Consider the following 25,762-nt stretch of genomic DNA (forward strand, 5'->3'; position numbering starts at 1 on the left):
TGTGATATTGAAGATATCTCCAATTTAAGTGAGAGGTACAACATCGTTACCATAATTAATAATTCCCAACGACGAAATAGATGGGATAGAGTACAGATAGTTCGATTTAGCTGAACAAAATATCTTACGATAAATATGCCGATATTCAGTGGGTACAGGCTGAATATGAAAAGGCATGTGGCGAAAATTCTAGAAACTATATTATTGTCATTTCCAAGCCCACAATTCTGAAACTTTACCTTATGGCAATCTTAATCTTCCATATGAACAGTTTGCAGATTACACTGAACAACCTTTTGTCATTATTTGTGCAATTAAGTATATTTTACAAATTCCATAATAGGGAACTACAGAAATGTTCAGACTCGGTTCAGACCGGTCTTGGTGACCTCGACACCGACACCGACATCAAGCTCGTAGCTGGAACTTGACATTCCTATCCCGGCGCTTATACGTGTTCTATATTACGACAAGAAAGGAGTTAAAGCTCCAATAATAATTCTGGAAGTCGAAATCAACAATGAAAAAGAAATGTTAAAACTTAACTAATGTCAAAGTGACATTGCCAAAGTCAAAGCAATCATGATTAAGCATTTCATTTTAGATTCAGATAGTATCAAGTAATATAAAGTATTTTGGGTTGCGAAGAAATAATTTTTAGAAGTAATTACCTAAGTAATAGCAATTTTATTCACAAATATACACAACAAATTAAATTTACACAAGATATACATTTATAATACACTTTCAACTATATCCCTCGACATCCGCAACGTTTTGTTCTTCCTCCAAAACTTCCGTCGCAGCTTTTCCAAGAAGTCCTTCATGCTCAGGAATTTCCGCGAGCACTTGAAAAGGACATGTCCAGCCACGATGTCACAGCAGGCCGCCTTTTCAACCCCCTTGACTCGGTACACCTTCCGTAAATTCCTGGGCTCCCGGTGGTTTTCCATAAATCTTCGGTACTCTTTGCAACACGCGCAATTCGGGCCACATCGCGCCGAAATCCTGACCATGCATCGGCAGGGCATGGGTGTGGAGGTTCTTGGTAGGTCCATGGCGGAGAACTATCTGAAAAGAAGACAAAATTTTGATTATAACACAACAATGATAATGGTCAAAAAAGGTATACTTACAGTTTTATGGTGATGAAAGAGTCTGGTATGTTAACCTTCTGACGTCAACATTAAAACTAAAGATCGTGGGTTTGTTTCGCGCTTATATGCATGTCATAGCACCCCTACCCTATTCACCCCACCTCGTCGCCCTTTTTTCTCCCCACCTTTTTCCGGGGCGGCGGGATGCCACAGCTTCCACAGTTTAGGTAAGTTCTGAAATTGGGAATAAATAATAGTTTCTTTTTTTGTAATTTTTGAAAATTCCAGGAAAAGGTAAAAAATTTCATTTATTTGAAAATTTTTATTTTCGGTGAAGTTGCATACAAATTTTCAAAAAATTCTGGGATTTGGGTTTCAACGTTTCGGTTTGGAAGGTTTTAATAAGTTGTGCCGGGACACGTTTTTACGGGTTTTTAATTGGGAGAACTTAATTTATGGGATGGGTTTGAGGGATTTGCAGTTTTAAAGATTCATTAAGTTTTTATGGTGATTGTAATCGTGGAGGAAAAGTCTGTGGACAGCTGAGTTACTGAGGAGTATTGTTAGATCGGCAGTTCATAAGGATTTCTTTTGTAAATTCGCAATGTGGTTTTTCAAGTGACCAAAAAGTTAGATTTCTATTTAGTATATACAGGGTGACTGCGAAATATGTGCAAATATTTTAACCACGGCATCCCCCACGCTAGTAGAGCCGAAATATAGAAAAAATAAATTAAAAATCGAATGGGGCAAAACCCCCATGAACCACCCTCGATACGAAGGCACTGAGCCACCTTGTAAACAGAGTTGGAAAACCGTTCGAATAAAAACGACCTAAACACTTTCAGTTTCAATTAAAAGTAAAACCGACTTTTTGCTGCTTATCATTCGTTCATTCATTTACTCATTCATCGTTAAAGGTTAGTGTGAAAGTTTTTTGGTAATTTTGATTCTGACGGATGTCCTTGTCACAACGATTTTACATTGTTTATTGGAACAGAAATAAGAGCAACTTAGAGTGCTACTACCTTTTTACAAGAAATGTTGACTAGCAATTCAAGCGTCAGAGCGTCGCAAGAGGTTTGTTGATAGGTAAAAAAACACCGGAGTAGCGGCTGCCACTTTCACTTGTTGAAGCTCTTCGATTATTTCTGGACACTGTTGATTTCCACAAACGAATTGTTTCATCCAACCAATACACGCTTCTCGAAAACCGCCTCCTGAAATCGTACTTGTTGTCGACTATGTGGAGTTCCATCGGACAAAAAGTGAGTTACACAACGTGGACAATCAGCAGGCTCCAAACCATGCACTTTGTCAACATGGTATGGTTGTGACCGTGTACTTTTAATGTAGAATGCACTACAAGCTGCGAAAATCCAATTTCTTCTTTCTGTCCCATCACCACCACGATCGTGAGTTTGAGGTTGAAGGTACCATGATCTCGGAGATGCTGTACCACTGACGTAAATGTTCGCGCACATGGAATCGCGCGATTTGGAAAGCGTTCGATCCACAATTCGCGGGCCAAGCTTGAGTTCCCATCCGCCACCCCATACAGCATTACCATGTCGGCACGGTCTGAATTTGTAAAATTCACCATTGTCAAACACAACCGAACACACCCAGCTACGGCAAATAACTGATACACTACTGTACTTATCGTCTTTTTGCACTAGTTTTTTGGTTCTTAAACTTCGTCGCTGTGTGCCATTCATTGTAGTAATGATGTAAGTCAAGAAACACTACCAGCGGCGTGTGTGACAATTTATATGTAATTTCAATTAATTTTTTCTCGATACTGCTACCACTTAGGACCGTGAATTTTATACAGTGACATACTCGTATCGTGAGCTATTCCCCATTTTTTTTGCACATATTTCGCAGTCAGGCTGTATAGCTGGTTTACCGAACATATAAAGTCATCGTTGTGGCAAAGACCAAACATCCGTCGGATCAAAGGTCGATCATCATGAAGTATTACCAAAAAAACTTTCGCACTGACCTTTAACGATGAATGAATCCAGAATGAATGATAACACTAGTTTACAAGGTTTTATATCCAAAGACAAAAATAGTTGAATCCAAAGGATTTGGGTTCGGGAAATTCAAATCTGAAAGCAGAAAAAATCCATCACGTCAGGTTTTTGAGATATTTATATACACATACCCCGTATTACTTTTCTTTTATACAACTTTTTTATTTTTAAATACATATGAACATATAGTTCTTTGAGCAAATTTGTATCATTTTAAAAGATCATTTACATTAATAAATAACATGAGTGTCAATTTTTCAAGCTACTAGATTGTCATCAATATTTTATTTAAAATTTTTCAAGTATTGATTTTAGAATAATTGGTTGCTCTTGATTTTTCTACGGGAAGTGATAATAAAAATGTGAGGTTGGCCTCACAAAGATCTTTTAAAATGATACAAATTTGCTCAAAGGAATACAGGTTTATCTTTAAGAATAAAGAAGTTACAAGGGTTGTATCAAATAAAAGCAACACCCAGTATATATTATAAACATTATGACTGAAAATTAAAAATGATTAACACTAGCGTTTCTTTTATTGACAGTACTGCCAATTTCCCTTATAATAAACCAACAGTAACACATTTTCGTCCCAAATCCTTGATACCTTCTTTTTAAGCATATTTGAACAGGTCTTCCCGCTTTAGGTACTATAATTTTACCACAAACGTAACAAAACTGATTTGCACTTACTTTGCACGATCTCGAAGACATTTTTTATGCGACAATGATGCAGTAACATGAATCAGTTTAACCTAACGTGAAGGTAAAAGCAAAGTTCATTATTTTGGATTTATGAAAAAACCTGACGTGATAAGGATTATCCGTTTTTGGATTTGTTATCAGTAAGTAATTTAGAAGTAAAAAATATTTTTTTTATTTTTGGATATGAAAAAAAGTTTAAATTTGTGAACTAGTGTAATTAGCAAAAAGACGGTTTTACTTTTAATTCAAACTGAAAGTGTTTACTTTCTTTTTATTCGAACATTTTTCCAACTCTATTTACAAGGTTCAGTGCCTTCGTATCGAGGGTAGTTCATGGGGGTTTTGCCCTATTCGATTTTTAATTAATTTTTTCTATATTTCAACACTACTAGGAGGGGGGATGTCGTGGTTAAAATTATTGCATATATTTCGCAGTCACCCTGTACAACCGTCCGTAGAGTAGCGGCGAAGGGATCATCATTTGTGCTATTGTTTGTGTTGATGACGTCATCACAATTTTTTTTATTCATCAAATTAAGAACGGGTCAGCCCATTTTCTCAAAAATTGGAAAATACGCACGTCTTTATTTAATACTGACAAAATAGGAATTATAATATTCAGAACATTTTGTTCTATTGTGGCTTAATTAATAATTTTCGTCCTCTGTTTCGAGGAGGCAAACTCATTCAAATCAAACTAATTTCTACGTAACATTCTCCGATATATGAACATAAACGCTTGAACTGAAGCTTGTTATTAGTGCTGAGAGGATATTTTTTCCCGTTGATTATCTGCTTTAAATACATTTTACAATGTCCGTACGTGGGAGCGCAAATTCCTAGCGCAGAGGCCGCGGGGTATTTTTGTGCCGCCAGTTTTTACTTTGTAGACATTATAACAAAAACGAAAATCGCAAAAGCAAATTTTATAATTTTTTAAAGAAGCGGGATTTGTCGGATTATACTTCAAGAGCAAAGGAAGTTTTGTCAAAATAACTTTCGACCAATTTTTAGATAATATTATGTCACTTTATGAATCATTAAATCTTGAAAACCTTTTTCTAAAATCTAAAATTTTTTACTCTGTTACTGTAGAAGCAATAATTTGGCGAATACCAATAATATCTTATAAATAAACCCAAGCAGAGGACGATTCATCCTTAATTTAGTTCGAAAAATAAAAATCAAAGACGATAATATCGCACTGTGAGAGAAATACTCACGTAACTCAAAACCAGCGTGTTTGGAGTAATGATGATTTAAAATTCCCAAGTTTTTATATATTATTTGTATCTTAAATACCAAAGGCTTCGAAATACGTTATAGTCGTATTGTCAATCTATTATTAATCGTGTTTTTATTCCTTTAGCGTAGAACCTTCTACTCGTTATAGAAAACAAGAAATTTTGACTTACGTGACTATTGCACTGCTACACCATATCAAATATTTTGGCTTGCGTGTTAATAAATTTAAGACAAAAGCAAACTAGCAACACATTGTAATATGAAAAAAATATAACAAAACACAAGACGATCACAGTATTCATTCATTCAACATCTACACTGACCGGCAAAAAAACCGACCACCCTGAAAAATTTCACAAAACCACTTTAAAACTTAATTTAACTAGTGATCGTTATTTTATTAAAGAATCATTCACTATTGACACATGATGTGCAAATTAGCACAAAAAAGAAGACAATTAAATGCAGAATTAAATTTAATTTAACAAAATAACAGAAACAGACCAAGTACCTACGATATTTTCTTAAAAAAAAAAAAAAACAATAAAGGAGGCTGTTGTTGTAAACAGTGTTTTTCATCATTTGATTATAAGTTTGGCAATTAATAAACGTTTTCACGCGAAAGTAATTCCGTTAACTCTTACAGACGTCTTTCAAAGTGCCGCTCTGTTTCTGTTATTTTGTTAAATTTAATTTAATTCTGCGTCTAATTGGCTCCTTTTTTTTGCTAATTTATACCTTATATGTCAATAATGAATGGTTCTTTCATAAAATAACGATCACTAGTTAAATTAATAATTTTTAAAGCTTCGTTTTGCGAAAATTTTCAGGGTGGCCGTTTTTTTTTCGCCGATCAGTGTAGATGTTGAATGAATGAATACTGCGATCGTTTTGTGTTTTGTTATATTTTTTGGGTAAATTGTTATAAAGTGTGTTATAATTTTATTTAATTCGTTTTTTTATACATAATTGATTCAGTCCATGGTATTTTTTTACGTATTGCTAAATGACCTTCATAAATATTGTTTAATCATTTTCATTTAAGTCTGATGCCGCCGTTGTCGTGATGTTCGGGAATTGATTGACTATTATTTCCTGATATACCTACTTCGTTTCTATATGAAGTTCCATCGGAATTTTTGACAAATTTGAATTTTTTTCCTACCTACCTTTCCTATTCAAAGAAAAATTGATTTCCATGTTTTCGGTCAATTCTTAACTATATCAGAAGACATTGTGCATTTGTTGTGTTCAACTTGAGTATCAGATTATCCACATCGACTGAAATCTCATAGCTTCATAGCTTACGTGCATTTCACTTAGTTTTGAGATACGGCAGTCTTGCATTAAGTGCACACGTAATGTTCGGAAATGCAATACAAACATTTTGATGAATTTGAGCATTACGCAACTATTAAAAACCGTTTATACATACTTACATATACTAAAATTACATTATCTTTTTTATGCATTAATGATAAATTTAAGAATTCGGCAAATTTTGACTTACGTGAGTATTGCTCTCACAGTGCGATATAGAATCAAAAGTTCCCTTTGGGATTGCACAATTTGTGCTTAAAAAAAGCAAAAATTTGATTTTTAATATACAACTTCGTGTACACTTGTACATGAAACCATGAACATTTGATTTCATATTTTAAATCGTCAGTAACGCGATATAAAAGAAATACTCCCACTGTATATAAAAGCCAAGAAGGATGTTTGTTTCACACAAAATGCAATGTTTTACACATTTCACTTATGCAAACTATTAACTTTACTGGGCACAGTGATAAATAAGGGATTTTTGCAAAACATTACTCAACAAAATAAACGTATACATCATATAACATTTACTCACATAATAAAACTATATATCCACCTACCTACTTAACATTAGGACAAGTATTATTTAAATACTACTTCAAGGTAATTAATTATTCATCAAGATTACAAACTTTCAACTTAGTAAACACTTTGTACGGAGTGAAATTTATATGAAGACCTCTACAAATATGTGTATATTTGCTCATTTAAATAAAGTTCAAATAAAAAGTTTCTCTTACCGCCATCCACAACAATACACCCTGATTTCGAAATGTGTGCAATAAAAAAATGGAGAACAGCTCACAATAAGATTTATTAAGCTCTGCAAAGTTCACCAAAAAAGTTAAAAAATCGTGCAAAAACACGATAAGGGCCAGTCATGTATCAGTTAATTACCGTCGTGTGTTCGGTTAAAGTCTTTGACAATGGTGATTTTTCCAATTCAGAGCGTGTCGACATGATAATGCTTTATGGTGTTGCTGATCGAAACGGCAGGTTGGCCCGCGAATTGAGTTTCGCACTCTTTTCAAATCGTGCATCTTCGAGATCGTGGTACCTTTAAGCCTCAAACTCACAATCGTACCCTTGGTAGCACCGAAAGAATATTGCAAGCTGAAGAACAAATTTTGGAACGCGTCGAAGAGCCCGAAATTCACACGCAGAAGTACGATTTCAACCCGATCTCAATCCATGTTATTTTTGTCTGTGGGGTTGGATAAAACAGTTAGTTTATGGAAATCGACAGTGTCCAGAAGCAATCGAAAAGTTTCAACAACGAGTGAAAGTGACAGCCGCTACAGTTCGTGGAACTCCCGGAGTTTTTTTACGCATCCGTGCAATCATGTTGCGACGTGCTAAAGCTTGTAGTCAAAGATAACATTTTCAACATTTATTGGAAAAAGGTAGTAGCATTCTAAGTTGCCCTTATTTTTTTTTTCTAATAAACAATGTGGAATCGTTATGGCAAGGACCAAACTTCCATCAGAATTAAAGTCCATCACCATGAAGCATTACCAAAAATCGGTTCTTATAAGGACTAGCATTTGTTTCTACAACTAATAATCTTTATCATTGACCTTTAACGATGAATGAATACATGAATGCAGGAATGATAAGATAACAAGTAAAAGTCGGTTTTACTTTTAATTGAATCTGAAAGTGTTTACATCATTTTGCCTCATTCGACTTTTAATTAGTTTTTTCTGTATTTCCACATTACTACGATACGTGATGCCGTGGTTACAATTATTGCAATTATTTAGAAATCGTCCTGTAGAATAGACTAGTATTTCGATCATTGCTTTAAAATGATAATTATTTTAAACACACTGAGCTAATATTTATAAATATTTATCAGATTTATGTACATGTTTTGCTACGTGCAATGTACAGCTGATTTTAGATGTGGTTTAGTTAATTACACAGGATCTGGACGTATCATTTCCCAGTAAAATGTTTGATAGGAAAAATGAAACACTAATTTTTAAATTTTACATTACATTCAGTACATTTTATAGCTGTAACAAATTGTTTAACTAACATCAGACTTCTACCACCTATATTTAACTTTGAATATACACTCCAGCTCCTCCCCTAAATATTCATATATTTTTCCTGGTATAACTAATATTTCGTACGGTAAAGCTGTCAAGAAGATAAAATACCGGACCCAAAGGCGATTTTAAATCATCCTTAAAAGTTACTTTGAAGGACGTACGCGAACTACTATAGAAACGTAAATCCGTATAATGGCGTTGGGTCGTTCTTTGATATTTTATTTGATGATATGCGTATATACAAAAAATGTTTCCTTAAATTTATTGAAAATTGAGTAAATAAACAGGAAAGGCGGGCTCTTCAGAGGATGGAAACATGGTACACCACTTATTTAAAAGAAAAAAAATACGACCGCTTCGATAAAGCTGGAAGGTTATGAGGCTAAGTCTGAAAACTTTTAAGAACAGAGAAAAATTATTAGTCTTACTTTTTATCGATAACATCTGTCTCCTAAGACCTGCTCGGACGTAATAAGCTAAACTGCTGTTCTTTCTGCATCACTCAACCCCAGTAAATCAGGATTTACAAACGTTCCATTTGTGGCTTGGTTTGATGCCACGTGCTAATGTTTTATCAATTTATTTCTATAAAAACACGTGCACCATTTAACACGAAGAAAAAATGGTATAGTCTTAACCGAACGATAACAATAATACACCCTGATAGCTCAAAGTGAATTTATTATTTAGTGACTTAAGTAAGTCGATAATGGGGCAGGGGCTTCATAACATTATCGATGTTTTATTTTCAATGGAAATGCCTAGTTTGTAATTATAGAGATATTTAAGAAAAACAACACAACTAAATTATAAAAAGATACTTGAAAAATGGAAAAAATGAAAACATTTTTACAAAAATCCCTCCTACCGCATGATTTTTCATATACTTTGATGAAAAACTGGGGTTTTCGTATTTAATTAATGAAAAAGGAAAAAAATTTCATTACGTATTCAACTTTTTAAAATCTTTAATATTCCGGTATCCACCCTGATACAGCGTGTTATGGAAAGGTAAAAAATTTACAGTTCTTCGCGAAGTGGAAGAAGTCTGAAAAACCTATTATCAAATTTATAAAGGGAAAATTAACCCTTGTCCAACCTTTCCAGACCCCTCTGTTCTTTTAAAACACGCTACCAATAACGACAACATCAATTGTTTATTCACTCAAATTAATGCAAAACAATAAGAAACACTGGGAAGCTCACTTTTCATTTATGTGAAAATTGTGTTGTAGGCACCACTTTCGAATTTTATCTTCACGCACTGGTTATATTAATAACTATTAGTAAACCCCAGCAACAAAAAAGCCGTAAACAGTAATCACAAAAATCACGGAGCTAGAGAACAAAATTGACAATTTAAAGGTCAAATTGTTTAAAATGACTTTTTCTTATTAATCACGTCAAATTACCCAACAATAAAGCTTAGGAATATAGCAGATTAGTAGAATACTTAAATTAATATTCCAGTCTCAGGATAACGAGAATTGGTGAGTTGGAAAATTTTTGAAGTTTTATACAGGGTATTATTGAAAGGTACGTAGAACAAAATTGACAGTTATTCGTGAGTTCTAAGAAGTCTGAAAAACTTATTTTGTGTTATCAAAATTATAAGGGGAAAATTAACTTATTTTAGTAAATCCTAGCAACTATAACAATACAACTTTTGTCAAGACTAAATGTTGCTATAGAAACGAAAGATGATCTTTTTATCAGAGGCGTACAACGAATTTGGACATACATTTTACTAATTTTTATCTTTAAAAGGAGAACACTTTTACCTGATTTTTTTTTAATTTTAGCACCCATACTTCGAGACCAATTGCCGATTTTATTTTGTACGTACCTTCCAATAACACGCTGTATTTATTCGTTGATTCTGATACACACAGGTTATAAAAATTAAAACATAGTTCAGTGTAGAACCAACAACCGTGTTAAATGATTGAAAGTTACATGAGTCCCCTTGCCTCATCATCTTTCAGTTAAAGTAAGTGCTCAAAATGATGGCCTCCGAATTCAATTCATATTAAATGTACACTGAGACATGTGTCTGCTTGAATTTCGGCGCAAGCATTTCTGATAGCCCACAAAAAGAAATCTGGCGAACTAAGATCTGGTAATCTGGCAGGCCAATTTACCGGACCAACTCTACCGATGCAGTGACCAATGAAATCACGAACAAATACATGTGGTTCCATTAAATAGTATGCTAGACAACCATCATATTGAAACCACATGTTCTGTCGCACTTTTAACCCCAAGTTTTCAAGTAATGTTGGAAGATCATTTTTCAAAACGTCTTTCGGTACATTTCATCATTCAAGTTGCCTTCAATAATGTGGCCACTCATTTTTGATTATTTACAATGAAACCGTCGTCATTTTTACTGCAGAATTTTATGCATAGGTTCTCACTAGGGGAAATCGAAAAAAATTGAATTTCGTTTATTACAACATCATCTGTCATGAATATAAAAAAGTGTTTCAGACAAAACCTACGTACTTTTACCTGTAGAATCTGAATCTGTAATAAAAATTCCGGGTTCCTGTTTGAGATTTCAAAGTAACTAAGTTAATTCAGCTGTAGCAGTAATAAAAATTAGTATTGGCAGAAATAAGTTTTTTCTTATTTTAAGAGTAGGTAATACAGAATAAATAAAATTTCGAAAAGTATGAAAATTAGTGAAGACCAATGGTGCCCCATCTTGGAGATTCCATATACCTGGACGGGTAGCTACAGCTATGTCATCTTACAGATTTAGCAACTGCTGTTAAACGAGGAGGTAGAATGTAAGGACCTACCAAATCATTGCCAACTATTCCGCGAATACACTAACATTTATTAAACAGCTCATGAAAATGTCCTCCTAAATAACGGGAGCATTTTTATTTGACCATATGTGCGTGTTTCGTAGGTTGAGTATACTGTTCCTTGTAATGTCTGTTGAAAACAATCGTCTCTACAAAACGTAGGTCTCCCCTATTCCTCTTAAGCAACCTTTATTAAAATCTCATTCAGCGCGGTAGATCTTATGATCTCAAAGTTTGAACTCGTTGGGCGTGGTAAGGATAAAATCCTTGTTCATGTAATATTCGCCACATAACAAACTGAGAAACTCTTACATTCATGGTAAGATAATCTTCTTACGCTGTTGCCTGGTTCTTCTTAAACGATGTCCAAAATTTCTGTCTTCGCATCTAGAACACGCTCTGTTCATTCGAAAGCACAATCCGCAGTCTTTGGACTAAACGTGCCATTTTCCCGAAGACTAAATATACGACGCCTCATAAGTGTTTCCAAATGCTCGATCATACCTACATTAAATCCATATCAGCTATTTCAGCAGTTACATAACAAGCCATTTTTTTTACAAACGTCAAAAATGGTACTGAACCATTTTGGTAAATCCAAGTTTCGTTGAGGTACACACATGTTAAATGTTCACAAGAATTTTGAAATGGGAGGAATTTTCTCAAACAAGTAATTTTTGCTGCAACAATATGTTTCTGTTCATACAAAATTTTGCCACTGTTTGCCTCTCTATGTTCGTAACTCTGACTCTGACTTGAGAATTTCGTATATTTTACAAATCAGCCAAAGGTGTGTCCGTTGTAAAATATTACTCCCCTAATTTTTTTCGTTATATTACCAAATTAGTCGTTACAGGTCTTTTCTAAATACATAACTTGAGAATGTGTCAGTAGGTTTTCGCTTGGCAGAAGATGATTTTTTCAAATTTTCGCCTTTAGTGACGACAATTTTCTCTGCAGTTGCCCGACTGCCCTACATTTTTTTTTTTTTAAACTTTAAAGTCACAGGATAGTATATTTCGTAACAAGTGTCGAAAGTGACAAATATCAAGCGAGTTTAAATAGATATACGAGTGCGGGGCGGAGCGGAGCACGAGTAGATCTATTAAACACGTGCGCAGATATTGTTAATTTCGAAAGCGTTACGAACACTATTTTTTAGAGGACTGTAGCATAATAAAAAATTTGAACAAAAAACTGTCAAAGAAATGTCAAATTTGTCTGTCTAGTTACTCGATTTGTTTAAATAAACGTGGAACCACAGATGTTGCTAAGGAGTATCGAAGGCGATAAAAAGTTACTAATATGATAAAAAATAACCAATATGAAAAAAGTAACTAATATATATGATATTCGGAACTTTCATACATAAATTGTAGTGTTGAAAGTGTCTGTTTCGTAAACAGTTGTCTAAAAAATATGTTCACTAAACTCATCAATTCATCATTAACTCTTCACGCTTAGTTGGGGACTATCTTTTTTCATTACCATTATCTTTTATTGAATTTTTTTGTTGTAACAAAATAATTTTCGCCATTTTAAATTTCAATAGCAAGTCAGAAATGTTGCAACTTGATGGTATTGTCACGAAAGAAACCCATACGCCATCCCGGTACGACGTCTATGGGCCTTCGAAAGCTTTCTAGTATATATGGCAATGACGGGTGACTCATCGTCGGGGACGCGACTGAGTGGCGTTCGAAAAGCCTGGAAGCGGAAGTCGCGATGAGTATTCGAGAAAGACCTCGATCTCAGAAGTATGGGTTTAAATAAAAGCCACCTTCGGGAACGAGGATTATTATTCAGTCGAGTCGAGTCCAACGAGTATCGAGAAAACCCAGTGAAGTTACGCCGAAATTATTTTGTACATGATCGCTATAATAGTTAGTCGTGTAAATTAGAGTTAGTAAGAAATAAATTGTTGAGGTTTACCCACGCCGATTTTATTCACCGAACATCGTAACAATATGATCTCTAAATAACAAAAAATATGGCAGATCTGCCTGAAGTGAACGTCAGTCTTACACATTGACAGCAAACCGTTTTATCAATGAATCCAACGTGAAGAAAAAATTTCATGGCTTACTTTTGTCTAAAAATATTCTAAACGGTTTATACAACAAATTTGGACACAAAATTCAATAATTTTTATTTCTAAAAGAAAAACACTGCTACCGGAACTTTTTTTATTTTTTGCACCTACACTTCCAGACTAATTATCGATTTTATTTTGTACGTACCTTTCCATAACAACCTGTATACCCACGCAAATAAATAAAAATCTAATGTGTATAGTTGACGCTGCTTTGGCTGCACACTCTAAATGTTCGTGTGCTTTCGGTCCATCTAATAGGAAAATATTAATTAAATATTGGCTAATATGATCAACACAATGAGGTGAATCACTATTCTGTTGAAACAACATTTTCCACCCTTATTATGTGGAGTATTTCTTTCAAAAAAATGTATTCAATGAAATCATTTACATTTCTGCATGACAACCAATAAGAATTGAATTTCAGCCGTAATTAGAATTTGCACTAGAGTAACATTATCAAATTCGACATTTAGTTGAAAATGATAAATAATAACACTAATTTCAAATTTTTATTTCCAAAGGGTAGGTTTCATTTTTAAAAGGTACAATAATTGTTACATGTACAATTAAAGAAACTTTTGCCTTGTAAATAACTCTTTGTCCTGTACAAACATTTTTTCTATCACTCTGCAGGCCTTTTGCGACAATGTTCCATTGAGTCTTGATTACGCTTTCTTTATATTCTGTACCATCACATCGTGTCATATTGAAAGCTATATCTTTTATTGTCACAGCGAGTTCCGATGCAGCTGTATTTTTTTGAAAAACATACGCTTTTACCACGCAAAAATGTTCAGATTGCTTCCATGCAGATTTATTAGTGTTAACTGGAGTCAAACTATTTATTTCCACATATCGATTTTGCTCGAGCAACGTTCGCTAAACAAAATGCGTTTTTACTTCTCACCGCTAGTTGTCATAGAAAAATTTGCATAGATACAGATCCATAATTTTCATAATTTTTGCGTAAATTATGTTAATCAAATGTTGTGTCTACCGATAGCTTACGATTGCAAGATTTATAAAATCATAACTTTCATCAAAGACCGTATCGCTCTTCAAAAGGACCTTAATAACATCTTTTAATGGTGTCTAAGGAATCGTCATTTTTAAATGTTCTAAAATGTTTAATCATATTGAACTGTCTTTAACACATACCTCTATATTTTCAGTATAATGTAAATAATACTAATTTAACACGAAAGGATTCTGTGATTGATTTTGCGTATCAGACTTATGGATTTATGTATAGAAACGAACAGGATTTCACCAAGATACAGACTTTGAAAACTTTATTTTTTGCACTAGTTATTAAGTAGATCTCAGTTGGTGTACAGCTCGATTGTATGAAACCCAATTTATGATGTCCGCATTAAACACATTGAATCTGTTCAACGCTTATTTCCAGAGTTCCTCTCGTTCTGTGAACACGGAGCATATCTTCCAAAAGACTTTAATCATATCCGTCTTCTGAACAGATTTAACATTAACCCCCTGCCTAGTAGAACAACTAAATATATCTGGGTTACGATTCATAATAAATCTAATTAATTACAAAATAGATTGATTGTGTGTGACTATTTGGCAAGTTGAATTTCCTGATTCCTAAATACTGCAAAATCTATAATAGGTCACAACACAACTACCTCTATCCAGTACTTACCAGTCTCCAGCACTAATCCTTCAGCTTCAGGTTGATTCATGCCACCTATCTTTTTGCACCTGATAAGATCTCCCATCCCTGAAGCCCTAGACGACCTGACCTCCGCAGAAAACACCCTGTAGTGAACATCATGTAGACTTGACGCTTATGTTAGCCGTTTCAATTCTACATCTGACGGACGCGTGATGATCAACTAGAACAGAAATTTAAAAAATCAGACGCTAGTAATTATAATTCTGACATTGATTAAATCCTAACACAAAAAGCAACACCATCTCCATGCCGAGATCGATCCTCCCTGCAGAAGTATAAGCTGGAATGCTAACAACATCAGACGAAATATCGGATGATAGATACCTACGTTCCATAAATACAAACCCTATCAAAGTTATTCTCTATTGTTAATGACATCAGTTCACTCAAACCAGTGAAAAACGGTTGTGCGTTTAAGGATCATATATCTAAATTGTTTTTATAAAGTCAGTACTCAAATTTTACTTAAAATGAACATAATCCATAATAAAAACGTTAAAACTGTGGCAGAATTTTTTGCACGTGCTGGATGAAAAGTGTTGTGTTTTTTACTTCAGGAGTTCATAAATATAATGTTTTCAATTAACCTAGGTATATTAAAATTTTGTTGTTGCTTTGGTTCGATTACATTTAGTCGTTAATAATATTTGTAAAACTGCATTTATGTATATAAAATCATGTGGATATAGCGTGACTATAAACTGCAACCAAATATTTGAATGTCAACTTCTACATTGTCAGAGCGTCAGCGTGATTTAGGAAAATTAGAAAAACAACACAGGCCTGCGATGAAAAAACAGTATTAAAATAAGCGGATAAATCTGATAGATTTTCGGATGCTAGTTACCGTAAATTTTTTTTTAAAAAACCGTATACACGTTTCGTTTAGAATGTACCTCATACAATTTTATGATAATATTGAACTCCTGAGGATAGGATGAAAATGTGATAAATCCTATTATTAGCTGATACAGTTACAGTGTCTCTTGAATCTACCTAGTTGTTAATCCAGGATCAGCCTCTTGTAATATGGGGTATGGGGTCTATAAAATTTGATGAGGTATATTTCAAACGAAACGAAAGTACAGTTAAATAAAAAATCAAAGCAAAATTTCGTGCACAAGGTTTATGATCATCACGTTACAAAAAATACGAGAGTAGACTTTTATGGGTTTGAAATGAAATAATATATTTTTTTCACTAGCAGCCATGACGCATGCAAATGTCAACTCATTTAGAGGGAGCAAATTCAACTTTTGCGACCACCGGTTCAAAAAGAAAAATGGAGGTTATGTACGCAATGTTTGATGTGATTATTTCTTAAAAAATGAACAAATGTGTGCTACAAACATTACTTGAGTATACGCATGGTAGTTGGTAGACGGTGGAAGATAAAATGATTAACTCAGCGACAAGTATAAACGGTTTTCTTTGTGTTGAAGATTTAGATTAAGTTTGATTAGAAATCAAAACAAAATCATGTTGCGTCAAAAAATTGAACGTTTATTTTTTCAGTTTATTGTCTTATGGTTTCTGCTAGTGAAAAAAATAGTATATTAACCACGGTTGCAAAGCCACTTCTAGACCTCGCGCTTCAGAGCCCTCGACGCTGCGCGTCTCGGGTTCTAATTTGCGCTCGGTCTAGAATGCTTGGCTCTGCAACCTTGGGTAATAATATACTATTTTCTACTCATGACACTGAAATGCGTTATTTTGACATTGGCTCCAGTGGTTGAAATTGATATAAGACACAAGTTTTGTAAGGTAAAAACTTATTTGAAACATACGCGTAACATGCTTCTTTACATTTACTTTAGCATTGCATATTTACTTATGTTTATTTGAACTTATAGGGGATTTCAAAAATATAAAATTCGCAAAATCAAATTTTATAATTTTTCGAAAATGCTGCTATGTTTCATTGTACTTCAGAAACGAGGGAGGGAAGTTCTGTCGAAACAACTTTCGACCAATTTTCTAAGTCGCTTCGCTCGTTAAAAAAAACACTCTCAACGTTGAAATTTTATTTCAAACACTTGTCCTATGATATTCTATTAAGTGCATTGAATAGTGACCATCAGACGATTCAAGCAAGTGAAAAATGAAGAAATAATATTAAACAGATGTAATAACGATAAAGGCGACACCGAAAGTTTGAGAGAAAAAGATTAAACATAACCTTTGAGAAGAAATGACAACGATTTCACAAAGATAAGTCGACAAAAGTATTTGTGTTAATACATAAAAAAAAACGCAGATACAAAATGAATATGTACCTAATTTTTCTTTAATTTGTGCATTTTTTAAATTTTAAATTTTTGTATTTTTTCCAAATAAATCTTACGAAATAGAAAAAGTTCATATTATTGACAATTATAGGAATACAACATATGCAAAACAGTTATTAAAACATAACGGATTTTTAATATTTAAATTTTGCAGGCCTGTGTATAATTATTATTGAAATCTATCTCTGAAACTCATGGTGACGTATGTCACGTAATTCCACTCAATAAGCATCCAAAAGAGAAAACAAGCAAAAAGGATAGTATGTAACATAAATATTCAAGTGCTCTTCGATCGCTCAACCAATGCGCTTTTATTTAATTTGTTTATTTTAGTGTATCAGTTGTTGATCAATTATGTATACTTTAATTTCAAAAACTGTATCCTAAAGTTATTTAGACAAACTTATCTTACCCTTGAGTCCCGAAGCACAATCGATCTACATGCATGTTGGGAAAAATTTTAAATTTTAGTGTGTGCAGTGTAAACACATGACGTTACACTGTTCTACGAATTTCGAGCAGATTAAATCGATCTACTAATATTAGTACGTTGTAAGTTAAATCGTCAAATTCAGGACTTTTCCCGATACAGAAAATGCGCATGAAGTCATCAAGTTTGTAGAAGTCATGACTAGATAAGTTGTGATAGTTATTTATCACGTCTACGACAACCTTAAAACCCTTGAAAAATTTTAGAACAAGCGGTTTTGCAATTTCTACGATAAATTGTACAGTTTGCTGCTTAAAATTAAAAATTAGAACGAATTAATAAACCACAGGTATTATTTTGCACATCGTAAATTGGATTTTCTTAGCAATATTTTGAGATCATAAGGACGACCTGACAAATTTTATAAGCGTTTTACTACCTAGACAGTACTGCTACCTTAAGTAGAAATTCAGTTTATGCATGTTCGGATATGCGTTTATCTAACTTAACTACAGTGGACGCCGCTTAATGTGATCACTTTGGGACTCAGACAAATTGATCACACTAACCGACTGATAATAATAAGCGAAAACCACAATCAGAGACAGTAAAACTCGAAACAAAACAAAATCATGAACAAGACAGAGTTTATTACTCTGGTAGATGAAGGTACATAAACATTAGAATTTATTTTAAATTTTGGTTACCATTCTGAGAAAGGAACCCTCGATTTCCTTTGGTTGTTGTAGAAATTTGTTAAGTAAGGGCTGAAAATTTTTTTTTTCTCTGATAAACTGAGATTTCGTCGTTTCGACATGTTAATTGTTACATAAGCCTACTCAGATTTAAAACAGAAAAAATTCGTTTGTTCAAAAGTCGAAAATGTACTGATTTTAAGTCTGTTTTTGACCACTGACTGTGGTTGTATAAAATGAGTAGTACCTTTTGAGAGCAATGAATGTTCATTAAAACACAATACTAGTTTCAGTCGTCTCGCTTTTCCAAAAAAGCAATTCCCGTGTGTTTAAGAATTGCGAGATTGATCACAATAAGCGAAATATTGATCACAATAAACGGAAAAACTGTAATGCATAGGTATTGCGTGGGTCCGTTCCTAGCCATTTTGATCACACTAAGCGGTTGATAACATTAACCGTGATCATATTAAGCGGCGTCTACTGTACTTCGTATCAACGTTCAAACTACAGAAGACTACCATAGACAGGTATAGATTAAGAAAACAAAAAGTGGGAACTAGATAAATACAGTGTTATACATATTTCAATTTTTATGTTATATTTTTGTGGACAAATTCTCCCTTTTCACACAACTGGATAGCATTATACTGTTTTATTAAAATCAAGTCTTATTAATAAAACTCAGTTGATTTATGTCGAAATAAATGAGTGATAAATGACGCACAATAAACATTCATTGAAGTTGATTTTATTAAGTCAACATCTGTCGCACACAGACAGAATTTAAATATATTTTTCTGAGCAAATATTTATGTCAGCAGCTGGATTGGTTATTACGTCGTGTCAAACACAGACATCGTACGTCTACAATATTATTTAAATTAGAAAATACACACCGCGAAATTCGATATTTCAATTTTTGTAGCTTAATGCCGAGATCACTTTCAGCGCAAATTTTATTCCGAATGTGGAAACAAGTAAAATATTAAAATGTCTTGTTACTGAGATGTAAAAATAAAAACATGACATGTGTGTGCGTCGGCAAAATTTTATAAACGCATTAGAGTGATTGATGACAGCAAGAGAAAACAACTGTAGCAATATGCATGTGAGACAATTTTTAACATTGAAAAATATAGATGTACACAACTTGCGTATAAATATATCAACAAATAAGGAAAAAATTAACGAGGTAACCAATGTTTCTCAATACTTACACTACACGTGATTTTTTATTTTTTGTTGCTTTTTTCAGTGTCATGAATTCTCATGGTTAATAATTTGATATGTACTCAGGTGCTCCTGAAAATTTAGTTGATAAAATACTCTCCTGCGTGTAATATAAGAAAGTGAAGATTCGCATTTTGCTCTAATAGATATGTAATACTGTTTGGAACACATTTTTATTATTATTATTATTTGAAAGAAATACACAGTTGTTGTAAAAGTTGTTGGTTGTCACACGGCTCTAGAAATAGGTATTTTACACGAGAAGAGCGAAACATCAGGTCGTTGCAGAACAGACCTTTCGTCCCTTCTACCACTGTTGCTGTAATTTAAAATTCAAGGATGCCTTTTAAAAGCTCGTTCATTGTTCATGAGCCAAAACAAGGGTCTCCTTATTGGAAAAAAAGTGTAGCTGAACAGACGAAAAGTTAAATACTGTACAAATCACAATAAAAACAATTATTATCTCTTCTGGTCGATTTTATACACTTTGGTACATTTTTGCTTCCTGAGCGTAAAGGCGGTACCAGACATTTGACATTCGGTGAATCCTAAGCAAATTCTCGCCGAATCCCGACTAGTACGGTTGGGTTATTCGGTTCTTAGCGAGCGTAAATGTTAGGTGCGCTTTCTTGCAAATGTGTCGGTATTTAGTGGCACTTCAAGTAAACGAATATTCGTGTAAATCTGTGCTTGGAACTTCAGCCACACATTCGGCCCAGCTCGCAAGTAGTATACCTAATTTATTTGTTAATGCTTCTATTGTCGTAACCAGCGTTACATTATTTATGCAATACATTATTTCATTTAATTTTATCTTCATATGTCTTCTGCTGGTTGTTGTCTTATTCGTTGGTAATGTCATCGATTTTCAAACTTCAACCCCGTACAGAATGAAACAATAAATCTCCCGTTTCAGTCTGAGTGTCTGTTGTCTGTCGTCAGTCGTCTGCGGTCTGCCATCTCTCATCTGTATGTATTTTTATTAAACAGACAATGACTGCTAGATCGATTGTTGTTAAACTCCTTATGTATTTTAGGAGTATCGTGTAGATCGTAAAACCCTAACTAAAGTTTGTCTAATCATGACCACCAATAGTGTGATGATATTATCTCAAAATTTTACATAGTAAGTCTCATTTAAATTTTATAAAATATCGTACTCCTGTATTTGTTATTATATCTAATAATAATGATGTTTATTTCCAACAAACAATTAGTTTAAACAGGAACACGAAAGATTTTTTTAGTGTTGTACCGATAACACCTAAATCTGATAAACTAGTGCATCACTTAAAAACAAAGCCATTCATATTAAAATGAAATATCGAACTCTCTTTTCGTGTCTACGACATACATGTGCATTTTTTAAATTGATTTCAAATTTATTTTTGTACAGTATCCAATGTGCCTATCGATGTTCTATTATAATAAATATTAAACGGACTTCACTAGTGCGAATGGTCCAAACAAGGTATCCGCATAGATGTAAGCTTTACACTGTAGATAACTGACAACATCATTAAAGAAAAACTAACAACCGTGGGCCTAGATTTGAGCCTTGTGCTACTCCACTACTTACATAAAATGGCTGAGATTTATAACCATTGTACTCAACAAATTGTTGTGTATCCATTTACAAAAGCTTCACAATTAAAACTAAATCATCACATAATCCAAACTTTTCGATTTTTTGTAATAAAATGCAAGGATGAGTTTTGTCAAAAGCCTTACTTAAGTCGGTGTAGGCCACATTTATTTGCAGTCTACCATCAGGAGCTTTAAATACCGAATGAATAAACGAATATAGGTTTGTGTGGTGGACCTATCCTTATTCGTGTTGATCGAGACTATACAGGCTGTCTCAGAAATAAGTACATTAATTTTAACCAGTTACAGAACTCGTGAAACGGAACAACTTTTTTATCTAGCATTTTTTCGAAAACTCAAGTCGAATTTCGAATTTTCCCACCCATATATTCACCCATATGTTCACCTTAAATAATAACTTAAATAATAACAACACTACAACAATGAAGAAGGTACCCTAGCAACCGTTTTGACACTGACAATCATTTTTATGTCAATGTTTTTATTAAACGTTGTCTCTTTAAAGTTTTTTTTTGGCACAGATTTCTAATTTATAGACGAAATGTCTTGAAATGGCTTTATTTTCAAATCTGGAATGCACCGATATCGTTTTAACGCACGGTGAAGCTCGGGAAAACGGCACTCGCGCCCAACGAATTTTTTCAGAAAACCTCCCAAATCGTCGTCTGCCAAATGTGCGCAGTTTTAAGAACGTTGCAGCATTTTCGAGAGTACGGATCGTTTAAACCTGCACCTCAGGATCGGGGTAAGTTACGTAGTAATAGAATTGCTAATATTGAAGAGGCTGTTTTGAAGAGTATCGAAGCTCGACCGGGCACTAGCACGTATCACTGTCTAGTGTGATGTATCGGAGAGTAGTATTTGGAGGATACTCAGAGAACAAATGTACCTCTTTCAGGACCAGAAAGTTCAGTTGTTGAAACTAACAGACTTACCATGTAGGCAAAACTTTTGTGAGTGGGTTAATAGAAAAATAAACGAACAAGCAAATTTTGTATCTCTTATACCATCAACTGATGAGGTCGGTTACACGAGGGAAGGTGTTCAACACCCACATTTGGGCCGATGAAATTCCGTACGCCATTAGGGAGCAGGATTTTCAATTTCTCTCTAAATGTTTGTCACATTGACAAGATTAGGAAAATACGTATCCTCGTAACTGTTTTTGACCATAAATTATTAATTGTAATTATTATTAGTGTCCATGGGCGACTGAGGATCCATGGGCGGGTAACCTTAATTGGGATATAACTTTAACAATTTTTAACTTGATAATTAAAAACTTCTTGACAAAACTCTACTAAAAAAAGTTGTTGAGTTCAATGAGCTCTATAACTGATTAAAATTAATGTCCTTATTTCTGAGACACCCTGTATTTATATACATGAAAGTAAAATGTGTCAGATATTAGGCATTCAAATAGTTTAACAAAATTGCATAATAAGGTAATTGGTCTGATCTATCAGATTTATCTCTAGACTTAAGCACAGGAGAGCTACGAGATTCTTGAGAACAAGTTCAGGTTTCAATAATTAAATTAACGATTTGCAATAAAAGTACCATATCATTAGTATATCATCTGGACCACATATACAATTCACTTTCATCTTCTTAACAGCCTTTATAATAATACTCTACTCACTCAGTAAACCTCCATAGAAAATCGAAAACTTCACAGCCTTTGGTATCACTATCAACACATGAACAACAATATGTATTACAGAATTTGCAGAGGTTAGAGCCCGTACTACATTTGATATCACAGCAGCAGCAAACTGTTGCGCAAAAGCATCTTCTATTTCTTGTAGTGATGTTAGTGTATTTTCTCCATTGTTTAATAACTCCTATTACTCCTGGTATACTGATCTGCATTTCTTTTTCAAATTAATCATTGATCAGAATTTTTTAGGATCCTGTTTAATTAAATTTTCAGAGTTCTTGATAAAATGTGTGTAATCTTTACGTATTGCACGTTTAATTTCACGTCTGTTACAAAATAAACCCATACGCCGCCCCAGTACGACGCCTATGAATTAACTAGTATGAACTAGTATTCTGTAATAATGTCGTATATTTAGCCGTGTAGTTTTGTATTATCTACTCTGAAATAAATTGTTGAATTTTACATATGCCGATTTTTAAATACCCGAAAAATCGTAAGAATATGTATGTATAGTTTTTGGCAAAATTAAAAAACCACGATTTGTTGATTTCAGTTGCTAACAAAAAAAACTCTAACAATGATTTGCACATTATTCGGCTTGCCATCATGTAACACGCAAGCACAAACAAATTAAGTCAATTATATTAACATTTGTAGAACTTTTAAAACGTTTTGAAACGTCAAAACCATTCCAGAATCTGCAGTTGAGCATAAATTAATTATAACCTATCTTTGTTTTCCCCACATGTCAAACTTCGGATTTAATACGACGGTGTTGTCAGTTGTATTTTCATGATAGAATGCAGTGTTGGTGTTTTTTAACTTTGACAAACACTGTAAATGGTGTGACCGTCTTGAATTTCTATAATTTTTCCGTTAATTTTTTTCAGTTTTACAAGGTCATGTAGTATAGGTCCGACCTGTAACAATTTGGCTCCAGTCATTAAAATGAAAACATACACACCAGATTTATCTGTCATTAGTGATTAAGAATGGGATAACTCAACAGATGTTCTCCATCCCCTAGCCCATTCCTTGTTGATCAACGGTTTCAACTCATGGCGTCCTCTTCGGCGCGCGATCTCCTGGACGCGTTATTGACCTATCTGAAATCGCCCCAGCTGTACAGATTGGGATGTACTGGCCGCCCACGGTTCTTTAGAAGGAAAACTGTCACAGTCAAAGTGGGAGGACACCTCCACGTCCATACCTGATTATGTTTCCTTCAGAAACTGAGTTAATTTCCTAACCTAACCAGTCAATATTGCTACCACCGAAACCACTGATCGGTCAACATCTCTTTCACGACTTTCGCCAACCTGTTCTTTTACGGACCAAAGACGCCCCACATGAAAACACCCTCAGTGCCCAGACATATACTATGGCATCTAACGGAGATTTTACACGTCAATATTATTCTTATAGCAAGATTCATCCTAACCTGCCATCTTCTCTTATCAACTTTTATGTTTCACTCAACCCGAATGTCTGACCATCACACCGCCGCTGGGCGGTCATGCCAATCAGCTATTTTACTTAAAAACTCATCCTCGACAGCTGAGGTATGTCTTAAGTGGGAGTTAATAATTAAATTCTGATTGGTTTTGTCACCTTTAAGTCCTGCACTAAAAATTCCGCTTACAATATACTTTTTAAATTAGGTTTAGTCAAATATGTACCTACTTCAACTTCTTAATATTAATGTTATTTATTTACTTATTTTTTTTTATAAATTTTGGTACATCTAGTTTATGAGCTAAGTGAAGTAGCGCGTGGGGTTTCATATACATATTTAAAGGTCAGCGAAATCTATTTTAGTACCAACTACATGAATACAAATAAATTAGTTACAATTTCATTGCCTTAACAACATTATCCACAATGATGATAGAGGATAAATATATATTTAATTTCTGTATCGAATAAATACTGTTATAAATATATAACTCAGGGAGCTTTTTTATTCTGTTGCCACATCGTCAGATGGTAATATAAAAAGAACATGTGCAGTTTAACCCTGAAGAATACTAAAAAGTCGAAATAAAAAACACGATCAGAGACAGCTATCGATTTTTGAAGATTTGTCTTTAATAGAATTTTCCGCTTGTCAGTTCAAAGGGTTGACTTAAAAATGCAACAATTAAAGATAAATCTTCAAAAACCCGTGGCCGTTTATTATATGATCGTTTGATCGCGTTTTTTTATTGCTCTCTCGGCACTAACATGCATTGATGAGGCAGATAATAAAGTATCTCTGGAATTCTAGAACTTACTAATTTATCTATTATAATTCCCAAACTTCGTCCCTTACTTAATGATTATGTATTGCCGGCTGGACAAACACAAATTAACCACGTTAAAAATTAAAGCTTCGCTTCTGATTCCGTCTAAAGCATTATTTTTGTGTGATGTTAGTGTTGCGAATAAAGATTTCACAGCATTTTTTGGACGGTAGGATTCCATACAAATTTATTTTAATTACAACACATACTCTGCGTGCTTTTAATACCGGAATTTTACAGATTTTTTGTCATATATATTAGGATAACTGCATTCTTTATCCGTTGTATTTCATCTTAAAAAAGTCACCATATTTTCTAAAACAGTTACATTCAGCTGTAAATATTAGGTCCGTTTTTTACTTCCCTAGCTTAAGTTAAGGAAGTATAGCAATACAGTACGAAAAAAGTACCTAGTCTTCTATTTCGGCCTGTCTGATTGTCTACCTGCTGTCTGTATCCATTTTTCTTCGACACTGCTGGACCGATT

At 33.8% G+C, this 25,762-nt stretch overlaps 1 protein-coding gene and 1 long non-coding RNA gene across 2 annotated transcripts in view; one reads left to right on the plus strand and one right to left on the minus strand.

The window, feature by feature from the left end:
- LOC135123728 (uncharacterized) overlaps window positions 1–25,762 on the plus strand; it is a 498,763-nt gene that overhangs the window by 345,485 nt on the left and 127,516 nt on the right. The window lies entirely within an intron of this gene.
- LOC135123731 (uncharacterized) lies at window positions 749–17,864 on the minus strand. Its single transcript, XR_010279703.1, has 4 exons — window positions 17,777–17,864; window positions 15,044–15,236; window positions 1,137–1,331; window positions 749–1,071 (listed from the first exon to the last, which is right to left on the minus strand). It is a non-coding gene; the product is annotated as an uncharacterized LOC135123731 (long non-coding RNA).

Source organism: Zophobas morio, unplaced genomic scaffold (assembly GCF_036711695.1).
Source record: "Zophobas morio isolate AGI-343-1 ecotype UQ-CSIRO unplaced genomic scaffold, CSIRO_AGI_Zmor_V1 ptg000006l, whole genome shotgun sequence".
In the NCBI taxonomy this organism is placed as follows: Eukaryota; Metazoa; Arthropoda; class Insecta; order Coleoptera; family Tenebrionidae; genus Zophobas; species Zophobas morio.